Consider the following 23,237-nt stretch of genomic DNA (forward strand, 5'->3'; position numbering starts at 1 on the left):
CCACCATGCTTGACCGAAGATATGATTTTCCACTTTTTGTGGAATTCTGCGTTTGGTTTACGCCAGACGCAATGGCATCCCTGTCTTCCAAACAGTTCCAATTTCGACTCATCAATCCACAGGACATTCTCCGAACTCCCCAAAAGGTTTGAAGATCATCAGGGTGTCTTTTGGCAAAATTCAGACGAGCCTTAATGTTCTTCTGGGTTAGCAGTGGTTTTCACCTCGCCACTCTTCCATGGATGCCATTTTTCCCCCCAGAGTGTTTCTGATAGTCGAGTCATGAACATGATGCCTACAGGCCTGCAGTTCCTTTGATGTTGTCCTTGGCTCTTTTCTGACTTCCTGGATGAGTAGTTTGGTCTTCTTAGTTGCAGTGAAGGGAAATTGTAATGTGACCACGTACAAAGACAATCGAGACCATTGTGTGCTTCTGACATTGTGGTAACAGTTTGGAGAAGAACCACATATGGGTGTGATGGTCAGGTGTCCGCATACTTTTAGCCATATAGTACATATGAATATAGTAAAAGTTCAAGCTTTACATTTTCTCATTCTATTGCCGGATTATTTTGCTTCTTTCTAGAAAGAAATGCTTAAAAGTCTGAGTATTTCGTCAACACACTGTACCTACTGTATATCTAGAAATTAACACAAATGTCTAGAAATAAGATTAATTATGGGATATTTGGTTTATTTTAATCTTATAATAGGAAATATTAGATCACTTGGACTGCGTTAAGATACTTTCACTTGCTAAGATGTCATTTTTTTTTGGGGGGGGGGGGGGGGGGGGGGGGACTAGTGCATAGTTTGCGCCGACATTTCGTGTTGAGTGAATTTGAGCGGTTTCGCTTTGCAGTAGTTCTGGCGCCTGTGCTGTCATCGAATTCAGCGGAAGACAAAGTTGCACATGCCGTGCAAGTGTTGCGAACTGTAAAGACCTCCGCACTTGGCCCTGTGCTTTCCATTGTTTTGTTTGCTTGAGGTTTTCAGCTTGACTGTTTATATTATATAAAAGGCTCGTAGGGCCGTCTGGCCTGACCCTTTCCTACGAGACGAAGCGAAGACGCCAGGTCCGGGCGTCATCGGAGGTTAGTGTCTGACAGCAGGATGACGATCGGTCCAAGGGTGTGCTCCTGATGTATTTGTGGATGGTGTATTTTTGCACGTCGGTGGGTGAAAGTGAACGAGTGCCGAACGCGTTCCCTGCTGCTTGTTTAAGCTATTTCCCTTTGCTGGATGAAAACACACACTCCAAGAACACTCCGCCTTCCTTCCTTTCTTCTTTCCTTCCATCCCGCTGTTGCAACTCCAAACCTCAGCAAAGTGGCTCTGATAACGTTAATAACGTCCCACCTTTTCCCCTCGTGAGCACCGAGCACTATCGTTATCAAGATAATCCAGATTGCTTGGGGGGCCTTGCTACCCTTTTGTTACGCCGCTGTGATGTGTAACGGTTCTACAGGTGCTAGCTAATAGCAAGATAGCAGAGTAGAGCAGAGCAGAGCAGGCTGCTTCAGGCCTGAAGCCAGAGGCCCCAAATGAGATTCGATTAAATGTGAACATGATTAGAAATTGCCGTAAGGTTTATAGATGTTTTGTTGCGGTGTGCACTGCTCCTGGCTTTCACTGAATTTTACAAATCTGGACTTGGATGCATCAGAAAATGGTGTGGAATGTAAATTTGTCATTGTTGATTCGTTATGATTCGTTGTGACTGCTTTCTTAAGGCTGGATTGCACGCTGTTTTAATTAAGATTGAAATATTATACCGATTTAAATATGATATCGATTAACGGTCATAGCGCATGCTTGACAGAACTGCAGGGAAAATAATCCCAGGAAGACCATATGTGAGGCGGGAATACTCCTGGGATGCGAAGTCGCTCGTAACTTTCAGACTTTTCCAACAACTGTGGTTATAGGATAATTGATAGATTGATAAAGTTTCATTTACGTCTCTCTCTCTCTCTCTCTTTCAAGAAAAACATTTTTCCAATCTCCCCCCCCCCGATTTCCAGTATTTTCCTGTTCGTGAATACAACTTAAGAAACTAGAGATGAAGTAAGGCATCACGTTACGTTATCCAATCGTTCCCAGCGATCACATCTTTGGAAAGCCGGAGTGTGTAAACATCATGACTGCCAAGCTTCCACAGTGGAGAATGGACTGTTCCTGTTAGGATATCCTCATGCCAACAATGTTTTTTTTTTGTTGTTGTTGTTGTTGTTGATTTTTTTTTTCTTCCTCAAATACAAAAAAAAAAAAAAATCTCACCATGTTCCTGTTCTCCCTCCCTTTCTGCCAAGTCTTATTAATCAAACCGTACACAAGACTTCACATGGACACTGCGCTCTCCTGCATTTCCTGCATTTCCTTTATCGTTCATCTCATCCTCATGGACTGCACCAGATTGGTCTGTTCTTGCTGTGAGACGTTCCCCCACTCTTCCACCGAGGCATTTGAAAGTTCTCGATCACGTCTGGGGGGACACACGGTCCCATGTAATTTTCCACTGCGAGGACGATCAGCTGTCCTTCCTGTCTCCCTGTAGCACCGTCTTAGGCGTATTACATTACAGACATTGCAGTTTATTGCTCTGGACACATCTGCAGTCCTCACACCTCCCTGAAGCAGGTCTATGGCATGTTCACGCAGGTGAGCAGGAACCCTAGGCATCTTTCTTCTGGTGTTTTTCAGAGTCAGTTGAAAGGTCTTTTTAGTGTCCAAACTTATTGAAACTGTGACCTTTTTTATTTTAATTTGAATTCTAGTTTGTTAACTACAGAAAAGATGACTAGCTCATTCGTTTTTTGGCATCACTGGTCAACTAATAATAGTAATAATAATAATAATAATAATAATAATAATAATAATAATAATAACAGTCTTGCAACCCATTATACAGACTATATCTTTTTTCCAAATATTGTATATATATATATATATATATATATATATATATATATATATATATATATATATATATCTCATCTTCGTGCTCTATCAGCTTTTCTTTTTTTTCAACGTAACTGTAGGTCTCTAAACTGGAGTCCAAAACCTGAGGTGTTTCTGAAGCACTGTTCGAAGCAGGCAATGATCCAGATGTGTCCATTTGAACTATCGGTAGTTTCAGTCCTGCAAGACGTGGTCTTAACTCTAACGAGCTGTCCGCTGAATCCTAGATATTAATAGTCAATGTTGAGAACTTTTCAAACATTTGAGTCCTGCACTCTAAGACTCCAAACAATGGGATTGCATGGAGATTATATCCAAGAACATACCTGAATAACGATTGGATCCAAATGGCCCTGAGACAATACACTACACATGGACAGGAAATGAGGGACAATGGCTGTGTCAGGAATTGTGTAAGTGCGTGGAATAGAGGAGAGGAATGCTGGGAGTGAAGGATGTCCAAACAGATGAGAAGAAGCTTTAGATAATCCCTTTTAACGGCACCGTATTCTGTCTGTACGCTCGTGTAGACTCGATGCAGACTTAGTACTCGCGTACGTACTGTAGATTTGTGAATAATGTGTTAAATGTGAGAATTGTGGTAAGTGGCGTACTGAAAATCTTAAAAAAATGTATTATCATTTTTATTACATGGTTAAAGTTTAATATTATGTATTAACAATAAGGGTGTATTTCTCATAGAGTGCAGTTCATTTCATATAAAAAAAAATAATAATTAATTTTAATTACTACCGTGATATTCAAAATGACATCATGTAGCATCAGTAATAGTTACATAAAACAGTCCATTAACCTCTGCAATGAAAATTTACTTATTATTGCATTGTAATTGTTTCACGCCGCATTAGATACATCTAGATAGAAATATTTTTCTACTTGTGCTCTTACTGAGAGTTTTAGAACCACGCCGTTGTCCTTATTTGCTCGAATTCCCAATAGTATAGAATAAACAAATATAGATTATTTAAAAAATAATAATAATACAGAATATAAGAAAAGTGAGGAAATGAAATGATAGCCTGCCAAATGTGTGCATGCCTTGCATGAGCATTATTTGACAAATAAAATGTAATGGTTTGAATCAAGAATAAGCTAGCATTATTAAATAAACATTCATTTACAAACAAACAAACAAACAAACAAACAAACAAACAAACAAACAAAGACGCTCATAACACTGATTATGATAACTCCCTTGCGTGAATTTCTCTAAATTGAGCGGGTTGAGCGGTAAACACATGTAGTGCAATTGTTTTTCTCCGAAAGCCCACTAGAGGGCAGAAAAGACATGCTAAGGATTATATAACATGCTATAGGTGATCTCAGTTACATAGATAATGAAATGAAAGGGTTTTTTTTATAGGGTTTATAGAGTTAATACTAGCAAGAATTGTTTTAAAAATAAAACTTAACGGTTTTAATCAATCAATAATAAGCTAAGATTATTAAATAAACATTTATTTACAACAACAAAAAAAACACGCATAACAAATGTGCGTATCGTTGCTTTGATACAGATAATACAAGTTGTGATGAAAAGATGACACATGGAGTATGCTTTGACTTTTTTTTTTTTTTTTTGGGGGGGGTGGGGGGGGGGGGGTTGGAGAACGATTTTGTATTAAAAGGTGCTCTGTGGTTCTTAAAAGAGTTCCTCGAAAATATAATCAAGTTGCTCATAAACATCTGAGTTTACATCTCGTTAGTCCCTCCATGCTGGGTGTAAGTATTTGGCACATACATTCCCATTACTTGAATCTATTATATGAGGCAAGGGTCTGGTATGGCGTGCCTTTGATGTTTGTAGGGGACACATTCATTAGGAGAAAGACTAACTTTAAAGTGATTCACACTGTGGGAATGTTTATAGACATAACACTCGTCAGAAACTGCAGCACTGCCAAAAATGTCTACTTCTATAAACACAATCGACGTAATTGGATTCGGTCCACATCAAGCAGCGTCCGTGATATCAGTGGCTCTCGGGACATCTCGTGTCATCGCTATAATAGGTAGGACTTAATGGTCAGACGATGATTTGTGAAGGAATGTTGGTGACATGCAGGAAGCGGTGGTCGAACTCTGTGATCTTGTGCAGTGATATTGCCTTTTATAGCCGCTCGCCTGCAGAGGAAATCCTCGCCTAATTAACTAAGTCCTGCCCTAAGGCCTTTAAGTTAGCACTTTCCGGTTCGGTCCCAAGGAGAAAGCTAGATGATGATGAGGAACAGATGGAATATATAAAAGCAGAGGTCAGAGGATCGAGTCAGTATACACTGAGAAGAGCACTAGGACACTCATGTTTGGATTCTTCTCGCTGCCTGTCCTTGTGTCTGAGCTTCACGCTTCACGCTTGATCCTTCACACAGGACCTCGTTTAAATCATTCTCCTTCCTGTATGTAGACACTTCCTAAATGTACACTTGACAGAACCAGAGCAAGACATGGCACTCCTTTATAGCTCTAACTTATAGCCAAGATGACTGAAATTCAAGGAAAGATACTCCTGCACATTATTGTTGGTGATTCATAATCCTGTTTTGAAATGTTAATGGAGAACCATATTTAAGCTGCCAATGTTTTAATATACACTTTTTCCAGATACATTAATTCTTGGCACCGTAGGTTTCCTCGTCCCCCCCCCCTCCTCCTTCCTTTCTGAACGTACCTGGCTGACGTCCAAGGAACGGGCTTTGCAGAAATGCAGCCGGGTCTAAATTCGGCAGCATCACTTCCTCGCTGCGGATGATGGAAGACGTGTTCCAGATTCTGACACGATATTTAACACATCTTTAAGAGTTGGAGAGACAGGATTATGAATTCTCATTGGATTGCATTGTTTACCAATCTCAAGAGTAACCTCGCGCAGATAATTGTATCGTCATAATTGTATCGTAGCTTTTCAGGCTCTGGGTTACTGATCGGAAGGTCGGGGGTTCAAGCCCCAGCATTGCCAAGCTGCCACTGTTGGGCCCTTGAGCAAGGCTCTTAACCCTCTCTGCTCCAGGGGGCGCTGTATCATGGCTGACCCTGCGCTCTGACCCCAACTTCCTGACATGCTGGGACATACGAAGGAAAGAATTTCACTGTGCTGTAATGTATACGTGATCAATAAAGACTCGTTATCATTATGGGTACGTTTGACCACAATCCTTCTGATATCTCTGCTGTTTATGTTTATCCACAAAATCCTTTTTCTTATTCAAACTAGCGTACCCGAAGCAAAGATAATTGGAAATGTAGATAATGGTAACACAGGAAATCTCTTCAAATACCTGCCAGAATCTACAGATAGCGTTGTTAATTTATGGCTGGGTTTACCTGACATTATTATTATTATTATTATTATTATTATTATTATTATTATTATTATTATTATTATTATTATTATTATCGGCCCGATACGGATACTGGGTATCTCTATTTACAACCTGAACCTGAAATGGACTTAACTGAGATGAAATGTTATGGGTTGTGGTACTTATGGAGTTTATTGCTCTATTTTGCCCCCTAGTGGAATAACAAAGACTTTAAAATTCATTTACACTACTTAAAATGATATTAATTTAAAACACAGTTCATTTAATGGGACTGGATTAGAACCTTTATGCGGTCGGTCCCGTCATTCCTGATACACTCGGTCTATCAGAAACACTGCGACATGATAACCTTAGACGGTGCGTTATCATTTCTTCGCCCTGTGACGTCTCGAAAAGACGCTTAGCGTCTGAGACACGTAGCCACACGAACGGCGTTGAGAAACTAGGCCCTGCTTTCCTAACCTCTGCGATGTACTATCGTAACGTGTTGCTTGCTCTTTAAGGAACCAGGTTGTGTCCTCACCGGGAAAAGAATTCCACGGCGCATTTTAAGTTCCTTATTGACTACAAAGTCCTGTTCGGCTCTGACATTATTCTGCCGATCTCTTGTAACAGTATGACCCGTTATGAGCATTCCGCTCGGATGAGTGAAGGAAATGCTTCTAATTATTTGCTTCTGATCATATGATCATTTGTATTTCTCATTACTTGTGGTTTGGTAGGTTGTGTCACGGTGACTTAACACATCAGAACCTGGCGGCATTAGTCCTCCTTCCTCTTTATCTCCATTCTCCTTTACCCCCTTCCCTTTTTTATCTTCCTTCCTTCCTTCTTTTCTTACATACGCTAGGCCTGTTCAATCTGTAGATTCGAGATGACGAAGCCGTTCTGAAGTTACGCCTCTAGTGATAAAAATCTGATCTGAGCATCCGTCAAGTCTGAGTTAGACATCAGAGACTTGAAGATCAACACCGGGTTTCTGGCTCCTGACTCGACGTTGCCGGATTTCTAACATGATCCAGATGGAAGATGTTTCTCCATCTCTCAAAACATTTTGTTCCAGAGAATATCAAATATCAAGATTGCCAAGTCGATAAATATTAAAAAATAAATAAATAAATAAATAAATAAATAAATAACATACATGATTAACTTAAACTTAAATACTTAAGGTATTTATCATTTTGTCGTATTAAACGCTGCAGTAATACAAACAGCACATCTACTATTTAATATTACAGTCGTAGTTAATTATGACTTTAATTAAGATTCGAATGCGTATTTAAGCATGCCCGTGCTGGCGCTGCAACTAAACGGCAATCAAAATGTCTGCCGTCATGTAGACGGACAGTTATGTTATTACTCGTGTCGGACGCCTTCCTCGGGTTTCCGTGCGTTTGTAATGTTATGACAGCTGGAAGCTTTTCAGACATCATCATTATTATATCCGGTTTTGTTGTTTGCGCACCGCTGGGTTTGAAAATGCGATCTGAGCTTTGGGAATAAAGGTGATGTAATTGATGGGAAAGATGAGAAGAATTTATTGTAAACGTGTTGTTCTACAGTATTACTGAAAACCACGGCATAAAATATGATCATCGTGAATTGATATTTCAGCCACGACGAGCTTTAACGCAGTAAAATCTCTAGATAGTAGAGATGTAACCGAATACATCCCTTACAACCCGGATACATTTTTAAAACCGCCTCGCCGAGCTCCAAAATCGCGTTTCTTCACGAACGGCTCTGAAATTCATGAAATAAATCAGATTTCATTTAACGCCGTATGGACCACGTCTTGTGCAGAATACATTTAAAACAAATAAATAAATAAATCTGAACGTGTCCCTCCATTGTGCGTGTTTTTCATTATTCGTATTATCATTATTCTTTCATTCTTTCTTCATCTTTAATGGATAGAAATCTCCCCGTACGTTCACACACGCGTTATAAATTCATACGCCGCGTCTCGGCTTCGTAACGGATTCAGACGGAACGTTTCTAAACGTTCTCGAATGTAACGAGCCTCGAAGTCTGAAGTAAATCCGATAAAATGGTCGTCAGGTGGCGGCTGTTGTCGACGATGGCCGATATTTTCTTTGATTTGAGCAAGACGTCGTCTCCAGAACGTTCCACAGGACGTCTGTAGACCTTTGAGATGGCTTTCTAAACTCGAGTGATGTAGCTGAGGAAGCTCAGGAGATGAATAAAGTTATGTTGTTTGTTGTTATAATTTGCGAATTGAAAAACCCACACAGGCCTGCTTTTTCTTTTTCCTACACTCCAAACTTTTTCATTAACTCGCATCAAACGATTGGCCACAATACATTAACGCCTGACACTACAGTTCATTAACTAGCGAGACACTGAGACTAAAGCTAATAAGAGAGGCATTAGCATTAGCCTGCTGCAGCCGTTTGCGGTAAAGCTCGAGTTTTTTCACGATCGACGAGACGGAACGATTCAAAAGCCTCACGCCAGAGCGTTCGATGAGGCCGGCTTTGATGAGAACGTCACACTATCCGTTCCTATCGAACGTCACTATCTGTTCAAGCGCGTGGCTTTACAGAGCTCAGTATGCGTGTAAACAGCAAAATACAGTACGACCCAGTGACTAAAAAAGTGAGTCAGAGGAGCGACTTAGTCATCAGCTGAGTATTTGGTCTTATATCATATTATATCATCTGCGGATCAGAATCATATGAAGAGTGCCGTCTGTTAACAACTGTAATCGGTCTCTCGACAAACACTGACTTTTGACAGAGGTGTAATATGTTGCCGAACCCTTAATAAATGTATTTAGCAACTAATGATGTCTGCGTAATCATTTGTGCCGTCAATGTGCCGTTATATGAAGTGCACACGGTAGATAGATAATGCACACAATATCTAACCACTAATGCATTTAATTATTAATGCAATTGTACAGTAGTGCACTGTGCCCACAGTTTAACTCCATAGAGTTATTATTGCACCTAGTGGACAAAAATGTTACTGCAACAAGAGCTAATCAATAGAGGCCCATTGGGGCAGGAATTACTGGAGGAGCAGGAACTCCCAAGGTCTTGTTTTATAGCAAATAATCAGAAGGAAATCTAATACATTTTCACAAACCAAGGAAAAGTGTAAGTGTAAGAGCAGACAGTGTGTCAATGATGTACAGAACCATTTCTACTGTAAGATATATTGTAAGAAAGAAGAAAAAAAATATATGCATCCCTTTTCCAATACTCGGATGTTTTGGGCTAGTTGCGGGTCTTCTGTGCGGTCCCATTACGTTTATTTACGCATTTACTTTTCTTATGTTTCTTGTACCTTGTTCTTTTTTCATTGGCTTAGGCTTATTAGGGTGTGGCCAACATGAGAGGAAAAGGGGGAGGGATTTTGGGAGTTTTTGGAGGGAAAAAAGAACAATAGAAAACTAGCCAGCTCTTGTTTATGAGTGCATTAAGTAGCTTAAGGCTAAAAAAAAACAAACAAACAAACAAAAAAACTTTTCTTCAGGGAGACTTAACAGCAGATGTATTGTATCTGAGAAGAAGATTTGAGCATTCAGAATGGTGAGTTATGTTTCTGTGTTTCATTTTCTGGCTCGGTGGACGATTTGGGTTTTCTTTTGCATGACCAATTTCTGAAATTCAGGAATATGGTAGGCCTTTTTCTTTTTTTTTTTTCGGTTTGGACTTTGGCTCTGAGAACTGCAAAGGGACATTGATAGAAATTGGACTTGTGAAAAAGTTGTTTCATGAAGAATTTGAGTTAGGCCAGACTTGGTTTGTCGTCGTCGTCTTTATGTGTCGGATTTATAAGCTGGCTTTTTTGGTTATTAAAGGTTAATCCTTTCTATGGAAGTTTCTGCTGTGTATGAGAAAATATTATTATGCAGATAAACCTCACAATTATGACTTTAATATAATGCATTTGCAACTTTTTAAACCTGCAACTGCAAGGTAATATCTCACAGCTCAGAGTTAGTGTCACGATTTGCAACTACTTTTGTGCTTCCTTTTGTGCTTTCATTAGACAATCCCCTACATTTAACCAACACCACAGGTATGCTATACTGTGAAGTCACCAGCAGGGGTTCCTACTGCTGGTTTCCAGAGTAACTCTGATCAGTGGGTGGCGCAACTAGCATTCCACTTTTAACAACAAACCAGCTTTCTTGCCGCTAAAATGAAACGTTCTGGAGGGAGAGCGTTCACAAGTGTGTGTGTATATATACATCATATCTTACGAATGTGTGTTTTTTGCCATTGCGGCCGCCTATCTTTGACGAGCGCCAGACTGTCTGAGTCCACAAAACAATTTGGACTCTCAGGCAGCATGGTGGATCACGTATCATGTATGCGTTCTACTGTCTTCACTCCCGTTGATAGTCACCGCACTCCAAGTCACTCCAAATTTGCATAACTTTTCTAGAGTTTGCCACTGTCGCTCATGTCCCCGGAAGTCGCCAGCCCTCATGGAAAACGGTTGCTCTTTGATCGCTGTATGTGTGAACGTACCTCGATGCATCCTCTCAGAGCGGACAGATCCTTCTGCACAGCGTGCTTCAATTTCCTGTTATTGAGAACCTGCCTCATGTACTGTATCACCAACTCGATTAGACAAAGCTCAGAAACTGGCTCTGAATATCCACAGCAGCGCCATCAAGAATGAAGGATCGGTCGATTGTCATGATGTCTTCAGTACATCCGGTGCCTGTTCATATACGAGCCCGTTAACAATAAATCCTGATAAGATGACAAAAACACTGAGCATCGCAGAAGTGATTTTCGGACAGTCTTTCAGGGATGAAAGCAGAGATGGAGACGTTTCTGAACGTTTAATGCCCACACCAATGACTGTATATTACTTTGTATATCAAGAATGAACAGAAGGAATATTTCATTACTGTCGGATGAAGGGAAAAACATGGCGAGGGGTTTAATAAATAATTTGATTTAAAAAAATAAATAAATAAATAAATAAATATATCCACAAGGAATTAAATATCTAAACTAACATACCAGAACCGGTTGGGGTGGGGGGGGGGACGGGACTTCAAAGGGTTTTTTTTTTCCCGCTCCTTTTATTAGGTCAGATTTTTATAATATTGATACTTTATTATATTTATTGTATTTACAATGTAAGTAATTTTTGCCTGAAAGAGTTTTACTGTGAAGTGCTTTAGCTTTAAAAAAAAAAAGAAAAAAAAAAAAAGAATTAAAGCTTAGTAGCTTTCAAAGAAAACATTATCGGTATCGGCTGATCCTCGAGGTTTGGGTATTGCAAAAGAAAAAGTGGTATCGTGCCATGTCGATTCTAAACAGTAAATACCAATTATAATAAAGTATATATTAAAAAGTAAGTTAGCCACTAACTTTTTTTTTTTTATCGCCATTTCCATTACATCAATAAGCAGAAGCAAGAAAGCGGACCATGTGACTAAATCCGATTCATTTGTATTCATTCCTTCCTGGTGTTTTGGGTCCGTTTCCCCTCTTCTGCTTTTTTCTTTTCGTGTTTTTTTTTTTTTTTTTTTTTCCCCACCAGAGATGTATAAGAACGCTTCACAATCGCCGCTTCTATGATCTTCTGACCTTAGTTACCGAACTTAGCTACATAAATTGCATTTGTTTCTATTCTTTACACACCACATGGAATGATAGTAAAGTGTGCGCCCCCCCCCCCCCCCCCCCCCCCCACACCCTTTTGGTGGTCCAGAGGCGCTAAGCGATCGCTATTACCGCTAGCAAGAAGTGAAACTTTGTTTATCAGATCTATATCACAGAACGGATATGCTTTCCAACAGGAAATGAAGTGCATTCAGAGAGGGTAAACAAATGGCACAGTAACCCTCATGGTTGCTTCATTTCCTGATTAAATGCTTCCCACATTGTCTTATTTCAATGGCGTAATTGATAGGCCGGTCAAGCTGTTTTTGGAGATCAGAAGAGCAATGTAGAAGTTGAAACATTACCCCATCTTAAACTTTGTAGAGAGAGTCAATAGGCAGGTCAAGTGTGTCAGGAAAAGCCAACGCCAGACAGAAATTTGGAAGCATTACAAGGCATAGTCCTTTAACTTGATTAATAGCAGCTTCTTTGATTTAGTTTTTTTTTGTTGTTGTTTGTTTTATTATTACTCGGTATTGCTCTCTGGTGCCAGAGAGGAACATTTGCTGAGGTAAAACAATCCATCCAGCATATTTTTTTTTTTTTTTTTTTTCGGATTTATGTTTACGTTCAAAGAAGCATGTTCGTGGAGAGAAAGACAATAAGCCTCCATAGCATTTTTATTCAGAATGCAGCCACGATCATGTTTTATGCCCGGTGCGCAAAAAAAAAAAAAAAGAAAAAGAAAGAAAAGGAAAAAGGAGAATCAATTTGTTCCTTTCGGTCTGCCGTGCCAGGTTGAAAGAAAAGAAGGCTTACGGAATTGGGATGAGGCAAATAAAGGGGAAAAAGTCTTGAATAGGTGAATAAGTTATTAAAACATTATTGGGCCTCTCATCTCTTATTCAGGCCTGCAGTCATGGTTTGGCAGGAGAGAGCGCTGCCACTGCCGCATGATAGATTCGAGGACTAAACAGAGCCGACTGAAGTTTCAAGGTGAGGAGGCTTTTTAGGAGCTGGAAGATGGGACCGGCTAACTCCATTGTGATCATGGCTTCCATTAAAGCTAACACAGCTGCGTAGAAGCCTCATCTGTCATTGTGATACGGAACAAGGCCCCTTTGGAGGTAGACATGCTCTTTCTACGGCATGGGATGACGCCAAATAAACCATCGCGTGTTTACTACGATGAATCAAGTCCTTCCTCTGTGCTTCTTCGTTCATGGATCCAATCTGTCCTAGCACCGTCATTCATTCTTCTCAGCACCGTTCATTTTTTTTCTCCTACGCAAATGCAATGCCGACATTACGAGTCCCTCCGACTGACTTTCCATTTTTTATTTATTTATTTTTTGTATTTTTTTTTTAGATGCTCTAAGTATCTAGCGCCAGTCCACACTTCATCAGGTTTCACGCTGAGAAACTCACATTAGCAGTCTGAAGAAGCATGGCCTCCATCAGAGCCCCAAGACAACAGCTGAAAAATGCTAGCCCCGGGCACCTTCACCAGGTCACTCCTGTTTGTAAACGCAAGACTTTCCAGCTGCGCTGACCACGGAGGAGTCCGGCTACCAGCGTTCCATGGCTTTAAAGTCAATGTACTTCATTATGTCCTGCCAGGATGCGTTCTTTTGAGCGTCTAAAGAGAGACGAAAAGCCACCCCAGAGGCCAAAAATTGCAGGCTGTCGGTTTCATCGCAGGACCGAAACAGACCTCTTTATAAATGAGCCACACACAGAGAGAGATGGGGAGAACCATTTGAATTACAAAAACTCCTCTGCCCTCTTTAGGAAACTGAAGGAGTAGTTGGTGTGCAATTTCACGGCTACTTCTGATGTCGGGCAAATAAAAAGTTGATTAGCCTAGAGACTATTATATCAGATTATATTTCTCAGCTGTTGGCAAAGGTTTGAACTGTTTTAATCATCACCTTCGAACATTTTATTAAAATAAAAACGTCAAATCTCAATTCATCGATATCAGTATCGGGGTGTCGAACAACTGAACAGCATGTTGGATAACAGGCCACGTTAGATCCATGCCGCGTTCGACAAAAGGTCGTAACTCGTCCCTCTGACTAGGAAAATCCAAAGGAAATCCCCCCTCAATTTGCGAGTCCTACTCGGGAGCTCGTCTCCTCAACATCGAGTTCAGCAAGTGACCTCAAATCGACATGGCTGCTCACCGAATCAACAGTAAACACAGCAGGGCTTCTTTACTTTTAAATGAGTTAAACTGTATAGACACAAGTATTGGCTTTAGATTAATGGACGTACGGACGTATTACGGTCCCTCCAGGATCTTGCGCTCGCAGAAATCGACGCCAAATCGAGGAAACGCAGATCACCGCAGACGTTCCGCAGATTTCGGCCCCAAAACCCTCTTCGGTCCGCGTGCGTCGAACGTGAGTACAGCTAAAAGGTCTCGTTTACCAACAAACATCACTGTGAAAGAACGTTTCGTGCAGTCGTGAGTTCGCCAGTTCGAGTAGTTTTCCGCAAAATAAAAAAAGCACAAAAATCGCCGACTCATTCCAACTCGGGCCAAAAAAAAAACAGTTTAGTGGGTGATGACACATCGAGAACTCCTCTATTATCAGTATTTATCTGTTGAAATCTGTTCTGAATGCACAGATTGAACTTGGGTCACAGTGGTTTGCATAAGTATTCACCCCCTTAACTTTTTGTAGTGTTACAACCCGGAAATGAAATGGATTTCATTGGGATTATATCTCAAGAATCTGCACAAAATAGCCCATAATATCGAAGTGGAGGAAGAACTCGTATATCTGGGTATACAATAGCACAAATACCAAATACCATTTTGACAATATTTTCAAAATCAAGTCCAGTCCCCAAGACGATTTGGAGCATTAAATTATTATTAAGTTAAACTCCTATGGTGGGCCGTGTTAGAAGCTTTTATTGTGCCGTCTGACATGTTTGACACCCCTGGTCTAAATAGTGCTTGCTATTGATCAATCTTGCTAAGATGTATGCGAATACAACGACACACACACAATCTGAACCTTTCAGGGTACAAATGTTCATCTTAGGGTTGAAGCTTAATTTATAGGACCTTGAGGATGTTCTGTAGCGTGCACGTTTGCCTCGCACCTCCGGGGTTGGGGGTTCGAATCCCGCCTCTGCACTGTGTGCATGTTCTCGTGCTACGGGGGGTTTCCTCATCCTGTCCAAAGACATGTGTTGTAGGTTGATTTGGCATTTTCCAAACGTTCCATAGTGTGGGAATTTGTGCATGTGTGTGCAGTTGTGCCCTGCGATGGGTCGGCGCCCCGTCCAGGCTGTCCCCCGCTCTGTGCCCCGAGTCCCCTGGGATAGGCTCCAGGCTCTCCCATGACCCTGTGTAGGATAAGCGGTATGGAAAATGGATGGATGGATATATGGATGGAAGGATGCAGTGTACATTTAAAGCCCATTTAAGCTACATACACTAATTGGACCTAAAGGAACGCTGTTGTGCTGAGGATGTTCTCAGTTCTAGGTAAACCTCTTCACTGCACACCTGATCTCGAAACCCGATTTCATAAAATAATAAAAGTCCCACAGTTTCGAGGAGAGGAAACGGGGAAAAAATATTGTGAACCAAAAATACTCTTGGAGTTTTCGGGGTCTTGATACAGATGCATCTATCTAACCACGATATCATCAGCTACCTTGCATCTTTCCACCGAGATGTCTTCATGTTTACACAGGCACTCCATTCATCCTGCCCAAGCTACAAATTGGATCAGATATGTAAGGTGACCGTTTCCTCCCTGTTTACCCACAGCTTACCCTCTCTCTCTCTCTTACTCTCTCTCTCTTACTCTCTCTCTTTCCCCTCTGGAAAGATTTACACCCCTTCAGGCTTTTCTCCACCATATTACATTCCACTCAGCTGTTTTATTTTCCCGCCAACCCTCCTGACCTGCTTACCCAGCACTATCGGGCCCTCGGCTGAGCCGAAACGGGAACTCTTTCTGGGCTGTCCAGAATCCATCACTACACCGGCCCCACGCCTTTTTTTTTTTTTTTTTTTAAATCGTAGAAGTGGAGATGCATGCATTCCATAAAGGAGACAGAGAAAGAGAGATTGAGAAAGATGAGAGGGAGCAAGACTACTGCGAGAAGGAGAAGTTGGAGAATCAATGGAGGAAGCGGGAGGGATGCAATAAGCACGAGAGCGATAGGGCAAGGGAGGAGAGACAGAGATGGAGGGAGGTATGATGGTGCAGATAAGGCAGCGGAGAAGAGAGACGGAGGTAATAAATTTGAGGGAAGTAAAGGGAGTCGCACGGCAAGTGTGGAAATCCAGAAACGTCAAGAAAAATAAAGTGCGTTATGAACAAAAGCGCAGGATTTTAATGTCGTTTCGATTCCAGCAGCGTTTAGGTGAGAAGGTGTAAACGACGCAGCCGTACGATGTTGATTAAATACATTTATACGCACAAAATGTGAACCCTGTGGGCTGGCAGAACACGTTGTTCTCGTTCCTCAGAACTTCATAAAGGGCAAACAGAACCAGGAGTGGAAAATTCGTCAGTAAAGGTACTTCGTTGCTATATTTGAGTATTATTTGGATGTGTTTATACTTTACTTGACGCTGAACGCTTGTCCTCTTCATCCTTCATCCAGCCAATGACTGTACGCTATACATCAATCAAGAATCGTGACGGTTCATCCTCTGCGCCGCTCTTCTCGTGCCACACAATATGATGTGCTGTAGCTATCCATGCGCGTCTGAAGACGGATAATCCACCGGACCGCAGTGTGGAAGTTGAGGATGAGCGGTCCTCGATTAAAATATTCCAGTAAATAAAGACTCGTATAAAATGAGGCGTCTCCATTACCTCTATACACGGCATGAGCTCCGTCTAAAAGCACGTTGAAGTACAGTAAGATTTAATGCTTTGCTAACTTGAGCTGATTATATTGAACTAAGTTAGCCTGTTTTCTTTGCTAACGCCAAGTTAGACTAGCACCGATTCCATTAGCTAACGCACTTAGCTGGTCAGACTCAAGCTAATGTTAAATATCGGTTATTTACACTATATTTTACTTCTGATTGTTCCGTTAGCAAACTCCGTAGCGCTAGTCACGTAGACGCAAACTTGCAGAGAACGAACGGCGTTTTCAGGCAAACGTGGCGGAGCTGCTTTCAAACGAAAGAAGTGGGTTTTGAATAAGTAAATAAGCGAGAGTTACTTTTCCACATGAAAACACGGCGTCAAGTTTATCAGTTAAAAACATTTTATTTTATCGTCGCAACTTTTTGACTTTCACCAGAGTGCATTTTATGGCTGGATGCTTCCATTTTTAATTAAGTTTTAACATCTAAGAACAGAACCCATTAGCGCACACAACCGCCCAACACACACACACGCACGCACGCACGCACACGTACGTTGTTCTTGCAAGTAAAAAGAATGATAAAGAACAGTTTGATGGACCTGCTTTCGTATTCTGCTCATTACCCATCTCAGTCACTGGTCTCTAAAAACTAGAGAACGATATAAGTATATAAATAAATCGACACAAAAATGAAGCAGATGAGCTCGGTGTAGAACAAGGTTTGATCTGGTCTATCTGCTATAATAAGACATGTAATGTCCAGGACATGGTGTATTTCCTTAGAACAACCCACATGTCTGTAACATGTTAAGTGCAATAAAAGACCGCAGGATGCCGAAACTCTGCCAAGTTCAGGTCTCCTCTGAAAAGCTTCTGAGCACTGCCCGTGATGTCGTAATGATAGCGTAATAAATTGTCAACTGAGATATCGTGATAAACTCTATTTATTTATTTATTTATATTATATTATATTATATTATATTATATTATATTATATTAAAAATGGATTGGAAGTAGCTGATATAATTTTACGTTTTAATTTATTTATTCATTTTCCATATGATTCATTTTCATGTGCTTCATTTACCTTTTCTCTTCTCTCCTCCCTTCCCAATAGCTGATATAATTTTAGAACTTTATACTTAATCTTTAAACTTGCATAAGTAAAATTTTTTTAATAATAATAACCATTGAGTTATTAATAATAATGGAGAATAATGCTTTTATTCGCCAAAGATAAGTATTTTTTTTATTGCATTTTCTCAATGGAAATTATATATATATATATATATATATATATATATATATATTAGTAAAAAAAAATAATAATAACATAATAATAAATGAAGTACAAACAGTTTTTCTTTTTTCTTTCTTTCTAAAAACCCCTCTACGTTCACTGAGCTGAAGGAAAAATGAATTCCAACCTGAGATAGATTTGAATTGCAGTTGGGACTCGTCGGCTGTTCCAGACCTCACGCGTTTGGTGGTGCAGCGGTGAAAACCGATGCTACGAGATCTGCGATCATCTTCGGTTTCTGCTTGAGCTCTCAGCCCTGATGGCTGGCTCATGCATCTTTTGCTTTATCAGCCTCAAGAACATTTACTCACTGAGCATGAACGTTTCCATTGATCACGGGACGATGAACTCCGCTCAGGGACGTGCCACAGAGATCAACTTGACGACACTCTGGGCGGATCATCTGCTTGGAGAAGTGTCTCAAGTGACGCCAACAGAAACACTTTCTATAATGCAAAGAGCAAATTTGTGGCTTTTCCACATCACTCTGAACCGCTGAGTAACCGGATAAAGGTGGTTTCCATTAGGAAAATGACCAAATGGATGAACTGAAACTTCTATAAAACCTCTCACTTTACTGTAACATTCCTTAGTTCCCCATGACTGTTTATAAAAATTACAATATGTATGGAAACTTGCCAGGAAGGCCTCCTGGGTCCTTTTAAGTGCTCGGTTGGCACGTGGGGAATGCCTATTGAGTAAGTAGAAGAGCTTCTTTTATAGCTCATTATTTCTTTTTCTTAAGCTATATAAAAGATTATGGACCTTCACTTCATACACATGGGAGTAATTAGATTGCTTGCAGGACAGAAAATGAAGTTTTGCGTCTTGGTAACAGCATATACACAGATCTACGGTCCCACGTTTCTGTGAGGTGGCCAGTCTGTATGCTTAAGTATAAGACACTGAGTCGGGACAGTCCTTCAAGATCACACCTGCTTACCAAGAGCAGTATATAAGTCACTGTATAGACTCGTATACAAGGGAAGGGATTTAGGGGGGGTGTCTCATGACCTGAGAAAATGACAAAACCTGTCTCTCTTCATTTCTGTTGATGCAAACCAGCATACTGCTTGGCTGACTACAGGAAGTGTGCTTGAAAGACACGGATTTCACTTTTCCTAGAAATTCGCCAACGAGCACGTCTTCAAGAGCTGGGGTTTCAGCACAACTTGGAGTCACTCTTGGGTGAAGCGGTGCAGATGAATATTTTCACAGTCCAAGCATTCTTGAATTGCAAAGCCACTTCTATTTCACCGGCCATAAAGAAGGAGGAAAGTGCTGATGATGAACGCAGGTGCTGTTGGTCATTTGTGACTCTGCTTAAAGGACCAAGCGATGTCTGAACTGGTCTGTGGAGTTAATGTGCAAAAGTATTTTAGAAACGTTCTTGTGTGTGTTAGTGTTTTCAGGATCAAACTGGCGACCCTGGAGTTTTGAGGTGGAAAAGATGTTAGGCTAATCAAGCTAGCTAGCATTGGATATCCAGTTACATTTTTGACAACAAAACTGGGGACAAAAAGGCCCTCCATCCCAAAAAAAATAATAATGTATTTACTTTCATGCACAAGTAACCGGTCAGATATAAAGTCCACGGGACAAGCCAAGATCGCGTGCATTAACACGAACGTGATCCGTTTGCAGTTTCCGTTCGTTCATCCTTTTAGGGATGTAACCGGATATATCGATACTTCCTGTTCGAAATGAACCGATATAAATAGTAGGCGCACTGTTCGTTTTCGCTGCAGCAGTAAAGTAAAACCATTTTAAACCAGTCGCATTGAGTGAGTTAAAAAAAAAGTTTGCCAGAAAGTTCCACCGGAACCCGCGGTTGAGTCTGATGATGAACTTAAATGATGTAGCTGAGGTTGAGGAATTGTAGACGTTCAGAGGGGTGTGTTACGTGTTACGTAGCTACAAATTGCTATTTGTTGTATTTTGTGAATGGGAGAAAATGACTCTTTTTCTCAGCAAACCCGCCCCCTCCTTCCCAGTGCTTTCCAGTGTTCCTGGGAGATGGGGGTAGGGTTCGCATTAAACGAAAAAACAAAAAAACCCCACAAACTTCCTGTCCAGACCATGCCCACTTCCGGTTCAGATAGCGCTAGAGAGATTTGGAGCACTATACAGATACAGATAAAAGGATGTTCATGTCAGCAGGACACAAACCAACTTTAATGTTCACATTTATGCGACACATTTGACATCACAGTCGTACCGACTCACTTGCCGATGAGATTAAAGGAAAGATTTAGACCTGTTTGAACCGGCTTAGCTCTCAATCATTGGTCTTCAAGGCACACCATTTACAAAGGCGCTAGAGTGCAGTGTCCCTGAAAATGTGCTGATTTAAGAAATTGATTTAATATCTTCAGGGCAGGATTGACAGCTGCTGTAGAAGTGCTGGACCAATCCATGCATAATGAAAAAACCTTTAGCCACGGCCATTATGTAGGATAATCATCTTAGTCCTAGTGAAAATGAGAGAGTCGAGAGGAGGAAGCATTGTTGGAGATGATTTAAAATGGAGGAAATGAGGTATATAAAGGAAGGGAAGTCATAAACAGGAAGATAATTTGTTGGACCTTTCTGCTTCTTATAGAGGTCAGTGTGTTTATGAGCTATTAGCCTCTGGGTTTGTACGAGTTGCACTTGGGCACTGCAGGATGTCATCGCTTAGTAGCCAGAAAGAATTTTAAAGTCCTCTAATTTCAAAGACTGGTGAATACCACAGCTATCTATGATTACTGGACAAAGTATTAACTGGACTTGTACTGAAAGTGTGTTACGTTGGTCAGTACATGCCCGTGGACGTTCATGGATGTGTCAGTGTTAAAGAATACTGCCTACTGAAGCAATAATATGGAGGCTGGAAGGCATTGAGTCAAGTCTGAGTTAAATGTTTGCAAACAATGCAGCCTTGTAAGAGTTTCATCTGGAAAATTTTCCGGACACGGTGTACCTTTTGCTGTCCTGAATTTCCCATGATCCTGTACAAACTTCTTTCCGTTCTATTCATTCCATTACCAATTATACACTTTAAAACGGTATCCATGCAGGATATCCTAAAAAGCATTAGCGTATATAGTGTTAACCTTGTTGCTGCAGACCTTATATCCCGTGGAGTGGGATATAAAGTCCATCGCATGTGAATATCCCATGGAGTGTCATTAAATCCATTATTAAAAAATGAATATGGTGCAACCACCAAAGTCAGTGATCAGGTAAAGAGGGGATTTGTCAGGGAAGCAACCAAGAAATCAAGTGCAATGCTGAAAGAACTAGATTTTAAAAATAAATAAATAAATAAATAAAAATCCCCCGCTGTTTTCTCTGGTCTACATTCATGTGAAAATATTCTTCGAAATTAGAACATTTACTCATATACATACTGTAAGCCTACGCATGGGAACAATGTAGAAAAATTCAGTCTAGAAGGTTCTGAGGTGTCTGAAATTGTTAAAAAGGATCTAACAAGATATCGTGTGTGGGGTCCCCCCCCCAGAGGCGCGTAAATCAAATCACTTCGAACTGCTGCTCCTGCTGCATCACGTGGCAACGTAACGCACTCTGAGGAAAGCGCTATTCGAACTCTTTTGCGTACATGAGCTCACAGATGCCCACGATTCGCTAGTGAAATGCTGTGATTGACAGGGGAGAGAAAGTATGCTCCTCCCACCGATAGCGAACAGCCGGTTGTACTCTGTAGGACTCCTGGGTATTCGACCTCGCGATCTCCTGGCGATACGTTGAACGATTTCCCTTCGGTTTGTTTTCGTGAAGTGGAAACGAATCGGGATTCTACTTCCTGTGAAAAGAGATCCTCAGCTGATGCGGTGAACAAACATGGCTGCCAACAACAAGCCAATAAGAACCCAGTATTTTCCATTGTAAATAAATAGCCATGTGATTCGTAATGAATCATTTATAAACCGTAAATCGGAGATTTATTATACAGTGCCCGGACCCCTTATGATCGACACCTTATGTTATTTTCAAAGAGCTGAAATGGATTCCGTGCTATGGAATCATTCGTTCAGATAATAAACGGACACTGATGGTGATTCGATGGAATGCCGGCCAAGGAAGTCAAAAGAAAGTCTAAAACCGTAAAGAAATCCTCGAACAATAATGTTGTAAAGCTCGCTCAAGTGAACTGGAATCGAACGGCATGGTGGTAGTAGTAGTAGTAATAATAATAATAATAATAATGACAAATATCTCCAAGGTTCACATTCTGAAAGCCAGATCTTCAGATGATTCATGAAGTTTGGCTCTTGTGTATTCTTAATGGCTGTGAAATCAATGCTAAACTTCGCTATCTGGTAGTTCATCATCTGTTCTGATCCATCACATTCTCGCCAACTGAAGTGTTTACGTGGAGCTCAGAAAGGTTTTTATTCTCGGGTGGAAAATGTCTTCACAAGCCCCGAGTCTCAACTCCATTCTTAAGTTTACTGATAGTGATAGCAACGATCGCCTCGCTGACGGCGTAGCGTGACTACGATGACTTTCACAGATGTGAGGTATCAAAATCCTCAACCGTCTCTGATAAAACGCTTTGGAACCAGATATTCTAAACTATTCATGGCCGAGATGGATGGGGGGGGGGTTCATAGCTTTTTCAGAGGGGCTTTTTCAATCGATCATTGCTTTTTTTAGAGGGTCTTTTTGATGATGTTGTAGCCAAGAAAAATGTGAAACCTGACCCCATCCCCCCCCTCCCAGCTGTGTATGTTTTCTTTCTTTCTTTCTTTCTTTTTTTTTTTTTTTTTTTGAGATTGCAACATCTGGGAAGGGTTTCTCACAGTAATCTCTCCAAACTCAGAGCCTGCTCTGCATCATAATAGCGTTCAGCCCCTTTCTTTCCTCTCGCTAAGTCCACCATTTAAGCGCACACACACAAACACACAAACACATGGCTCTGGTGCATGAAATGAGGTAATGCTTACATGATCTGAGCGAGAAACACAAATTGATCAGCCTTCTTGCAAAAGACTTGGGTCAGGATTACAAAATAGTCATGGACAAAAAGCAGATCAGGCTTGGTCACACCTCTTTCTCCCAGAACCAGATGTTTACTCCGACTTCTTCTTTCAGTTTTTCCAAGCGATACGTTCTCTTTACGTTGGCTCTCATGTTCTCCAAAGCACTCTGGCGGCTGCATCGTTGTCCATAGTA

General features: G+C 40.9%; 1 protein-coding gene across 1 annotated transcript in view; it reads right to left on the bottom strand.

The window, feature by feature from the left end:
• The window catches only part of si:dkeyp-23e4.3 (rho GTPase-activating protein 7), a 45,423-nt gene that overhangs the window by 20,857 nt on the left and 1,329 nt on the right, over positions 1 to 23,237 (bottom strand). The gene's annotated exons all lie outside the window — the stretch shown is intronic.

The sequence above is a fragment of the Ictalurus punctatus genome, chromosome 18, assembly GCF_001660625.3.
Source record: "Ictalurus punctatus breed USDA103 chromosome 18, Coco_2.0, whole genome shotgun sequence".
NCBI classification, from domain to species: Eukaryota; Metazoa; Chordata; class Actinopteri; order Siluriformes; family Ictaluridae; genus Ictalurus; species Ictalurus punctatus.